Source organism: Engystomops pustulosus, chromosome 11 (assembly GCF_040894005.1).
Source record: "Engystomops pustulosus chromosome 11, aEngPut4.maternal, whole genome shotgun sequence".
Classification (NCBI taxonomy): domain Eukaryota; kingdom Metazoa; phylum Chordata; class Amphibia; order Anura; family Leptodactylidae; genus Engystomops; species Engystomops pustulosus.
In genome coordinates this window covers 71,528,868-71,534,867 of record NC_092421.1, presented here as the reverse complement: position 1 = coordinate 71,534,867, position 6,000 = coordinate 71,528,868, and positions in this window count along the sequence as shown.

Below are 6,000 nucleotides of genomic sequence, written 5' to 3'. Positions count from 1 at the left end.
ATGCAGCTGGCATAATACCGCCATACAGTGCCCATATCATATGCAGCTGGCATAATACCACCATACAGTGCCCATACCATATGCAGCTGGCATAATACCACCATACAGTGCCCATACCATATGCAGCTGGCATAATACCGCCATACAGTGCCCATACCATATGCAGCTGGCATAATACCACCATACAGTGCCCATATCATATGCAGCTGGTATAATACCGCCATACAGAGCCCATATCATAAGCAGCTGGCATAATACCGCCATGCAGTGCCCATTTTATATGCAGCTGGCATAATACTGCCATACAGTGCCCATATCATATGCAGCTGGCATAATACCGCCATACAGTGCCCATATCATATGCAGCTGGCATAATACCGCCATACAGAGCCCATACCATATGCAGCTGGCATAATACCGCCATACAGTGCCCATATCATATGCAGCTGGCATAATACCGCCATACAGAGCCCATACCATATGCAGCTGGCATAATACCGCCATACAGTGCCCATATCATATGCAGCTGGCATAATACCGCCATACAGTGCCCATATCATATGCAGCTGGCATAATACCACCATACAGTGCCCATACCATATGCAGCTGGCATAATACCACCATACAGTGCCCATACCATATGCAGCTGGCATAATACCGCCATACAGTGCCCATACCATATGCAGCTGGCATAATACCACCATACAGTGCCCATATCATATGCAGCTGGCATAATACCACCATACAGAGCCCATATCATAAGCAGCTGGCATAATACCGCCATGCAGTGCCCATTTTATATGCAGCTGGCATAATACCGCCATACAGTGCCCATATCATATGCAGCTGGCATAATACCGCCATACAGTGCCCATATCATATGCAGATGGCATAATACCACCATACAGTCCCATGTCATATGCAGCTGGCATAATACCGCCATACAGTGCCCATTTTATATGCAGCTGGCATAATACCGCCATACATTGCCCATATCATATGCAGCTGGCATAATACCGCCATACAGTGCCCATATCATATGCAGCTGGCATAATACCGCCATACAGTGCCCATATCATATGCAGCTGGCATAATACCGCCATACAGTGCCCATATCATATGCAGATGGCATAATACCACCATACAATGCCCATATCATATGCAGCTGGCATAATACCACCATACAATTCCCATATCATATGCAGCTGGCATAATACCGCCATACAGTGCCCATATCATATGCAGCTGGCATAATACCGCCATACAGTGCCCATATCATATGCAGCTGGCATAATACCACCATACAGTGCCCATGTCATATGCAGCTGGCATAATACCGCCATACAGTGCCCATGTCATATGCAGCTGGCATAATACCACCATACAGTGCCCATATCATATGCAGCTGGCATAATACCGCAATACATTCCCTATTTTATATGCAGCTGGCATGATACCGCCATACAGTGCCCATATCATATGCAGCTGCATTAAATACCACCATACAGTGCCCATATCATATGCAGCTGGCATAATACCGCCATACAGTGCCCATTTTATATGCAGCTGGCATAATAGCGCCATACAGTGCCCATATCATATGCAGCTGGTATAATACCGCCATACAGAGCCCATATCATAAGCAGCTGGCATAATACCGCCATGCAGTGCCCATTTTATATGCAGCTGGCATAATACCGCCATACAGTGCCCATATCATATGCAGCTGGCATAATACCGCCATACAGTGCCCATATCATATGCAGATGGCATAATACCACCATACAGTCCCATGTCATATGCAGCTGGCATAATACCGCCATACAGTGCCCATTTTATATGCAGCTGGCATAATACCGCCATACATTGCCCATATCATATGCAGCTGGCATAATACCGCCATACAGTGCCCATATCATATGCAGCTGGCATAATACCGCCATACAGTGCCCATATCATATGCAGATGGCATAATACCACCATACAATGCCCATATCATATGCAGCTGGCATAATACCGCCATACAGTGCCCATATCATATGCAGCTGGCATAATACCGCCATACAGTGCCCATATCATATGCAGCTGGCATAATACCGCCATACAGTGCCCATATCATATGCAGCTGGCATAATACCACCATACAATTCCCATATCATATGCAGCTGGCATAATACCGCCATACAGTGCCCATATCATATGCAGCTGGCATAATACCGCCATACAGTGCCCATATCATATGCAGCTGGCATAATACCACCATACAGTGCCCATGTCCTATGCAGCTGGCATAATACCGCCATACAGTGCCCATGTCATATGCAGCTGGCATAATACCACCATACAGTGCCCATATCATATGCAGCTGGCATAATACCGCAATACATTCCCTATTTTATATGCAGCTGGCATGATACCGCCATACAGTGCCCATATCATATGCAGCTGCATTAAATACCACCATACAGTGCCCATATCATATGCAGCTGGCATAATACCGCCATACAGTGCCCATTTTATATGCAGCTGGCATAATAGCGCCATACAGTGCCCATATCATATGCAGCTGGCATAATAGCGCCATAGAGAGCCCATATCATATGCAGCTGGCATAATACCGCCATACAGTGCCCATATCATATGCAGCTGGCATAATACCGCCATACAGTGCCCATATCATATGCAGCTGGCATAATACCACCATACAGTGCCCATATCATATGCAGATGGCATAATACTGCCATACGGTGCCCATATCATATGCAGCTGGCATAATACCGCCATACAGTGCCCATATCATATGCAGCTGGCATAATACATAATAGCACTATACAGTGCCCTTAGTATATGCAGCTGGCATAATACCACCATACAGTGCCCATATCATATGCAGCTGGCATAATACCGCAATACAGTGCCCATATCATATGCAGCTGGCATAATACATAATAGCGCCATACAGTGCCCTTAGCATATGCAGCTGGCATAATACCGCCATACAGTGCCCATATCATATGCAGCTGGCATAATACCACCATACAGTGCCCATATCATATGCAGCTAGCATAATACCGCCATACAGTGCCCATATCATATGCAGCTGGCATAATACCGCCATACAGTGCCCATATCATATGCAGCTGGCATAATACCGCCATACAGTGCCCTTAGCATATGCAGCTGGCATAATACCGCCATACAGTGCCCATATCATATGCAGCTGGCATAATACCGCCATACAGTGCTCATATCATATGCAGCAAATCCTTGCAACGACCCACATTATGTGCTGCTAAATCATACTTGGTCATTTTGTAATTTGAGTCTCTCCATAAAAAAAAAAAAGCCCATTGCCCAGTTTTCTACCGCCAGTCATCAGAACCGCTATATAACGCCAGTCACACCCCACACAGGGTCAGGGACAATGCTCCTATTGTGCCAGTCATGGTGCCAGCAACAGAACCTCTGTGTATAACCTCCTACGCCAACAGGGTCCCTGTATAACGCTAGCGAAATGTAACCTTATACCGCCATGTAGTGCCAAATATAAACATCCCATACAGTGCCAGGATCAGAATATGGACCTGTCCTTAGCAGTGTGCTGGTCCAATATTGCAATGGTCTCCACTAGAATTCTGATTCGTTAGCTTATCGGTGGCTGATGGCTGAAAGGGCCCCAGTGCAGGCTGATTTGCATATCCATAAAAAGATGATGATCTCTACATTAGTTTTTTTGTTAATAATTCCTTTAAACATGGAATCCGGCTTTAAAAGCCTTTGATATCACAGTAGGTTCACTGTAGTCTAAATATTTGCAGCATTTTAGATAATGCTACATAGAGCTACATACACTGTAGAAATAGAATGCCCCAGCAACCCTTGCTGGCTGAAAAAGGAAAATTGCATGCTGGGAAGAGTCATATACCAGTATTTGCATGTATTACCATACTAGCTGTAGCTCACGGCATTACCGGGCATAGTTAATAACTGCTCTTTGCTACAAGAAAATAGAATCTTATTTCAGTGACTGTCTGTCGCCGGCAGTCTCATTCCAGTGACTGTCTGTCGCCGGCAGTCTCATTCCAGTGACTGTCACTTTGTCTATGGAGAGATTTATCAGAAGTGTCTGAGAGCAGAACTGCTCTAGTTGCCCATGGCAACCAAACAGAGCTCGAGTTTCATTTTTGCACGGCTGTTTATATAATTACAGCTGATCTCAAAGTGAAAATTTTGGCTCAAAACCGAATCTACGACGTTCCCTGAGTCACGGGCAACAACTATGCAAAATTTGGTGACTGTAAATGTGATGGAACAGATTCCTTTAGTGGACATACACTCACCGGCCACTTTATTAGGTACACCATGCTAGTAACGGGTTGGACCCCCTTTTGCCTTCAGAACTGCCTCAATTCTTCGTGGCATAGATACAACAAGGTGCTGGAAGCTCCTCAGAGATTTTGGTCCATATTGACCTGATGGCATCACACAGTTGCCGCAGATTTGTCGGCTGCACATCCATGATGTGAATCTCCCGTTCCACCACATCCCAAAGATGCTCTATTGGATTGAGATCTGGTGACTGTGGAGGCCATTTGTGTCCAGTGACCTCATTGTCATGTTCAAGAAACCAGTCTGAGATGATTCCAGCTTTATGACATGGCGCATTATCCTGCTGAAAGTAGCCATCAGATGTTACAGGGTACATTGTGCTCATAAAGGGATGGACATGGTCAGCAACAATACTCAGGTAGGCTGTGGCGTTGTACCAAGGGGCCCAAAGAGTGCCAAGAAAATATTCCCCACACCATGACACCACCACCACCAGCCTGAACCGCTGATACAAGGCAGGATGGATCCATGCTTTCATGTTGTTGACGCCAAATTCTGACCCTACCATCCGAATGTCGCAGCAGAAATCGAGACTCATCAGACCAGGCAACGTTTTTCCAATCTTCTACTGTCCAATTTCGATGAGCTTGTGCAAATTGTAGCCTCAGTTTCCTGTTCTTAGCTGAAAGGAGTGGCACCCGGTGTGGTCTTCTGCTGCTGTAGCCCATCTGCCTCAAAGTTCGACGTACTGTGCGTTCAGAGATGGTCTTCTGCCTACCTTGGTTGTAACGGGTGAGGATTTGAGTCACTGTTGCCTTTCTATCAGCTCGAACCAGTCTGCCCATTCTCCTCTGACCTCTGACATCAACAAGGCATTTCCGCCCACAGAACTGCCGCTCACTGGATGTTTTTTCTTTTTCGAACCATTCTCTGTAAACCCTAGAGATGGTTGTGCGTGAAAATCCCAGTAGATCAGCAGTTTCTGAAATACTCAGACCAGCCCTTCTGGCACCAACAACCATGCCACGTTCAAAGGCCTCAAATCACCTTTCTTCCCCATACTGATGCTCGGTTTGAACTGCGGGAGATTGTCTTGACCATGTCTACATGCCTAAATGCACTGAGTTGCCGCCAGGTGATTGGCTGATTAGAAATTAAGTGTTAACGAGCAGTTGGACAGGTGTACCTAATAAAGTGGCCGGTGAGTGTACATACATACACACATATATTCATACATACATACACACACACATATACATACATACATACATACATACACACATACATACATACATACATATACACATACATACACTCAGCTTTATATATTAGATAAGCCAAACATGGAATAAGCAGCTGCTTCTCCCGACCAGCCTATGGGAATTATGGAAACAGACAAGTGGGCTTGTTCTATGCTATTTCTGTAACTCCCATAGAGGTACACAGGAGTTACAGAAATAGATGTTTCTGCATCTCCCCCACCACCACCACCTCAGGGAGGCGACCGGCTGAAATAGGAAAAAACCTTTAAATGCTAAATCTAATACAGTAAACCTGTTCCTGTGCTGGGGTTTCCTATGGCTCAAATCATTTAGCTATTGTCAGATGAGCAACTCCTGCTTTGTGTTTGGGCTGAACAACCCCTTTAAGGACCTGCACTTTTGGTCTAGC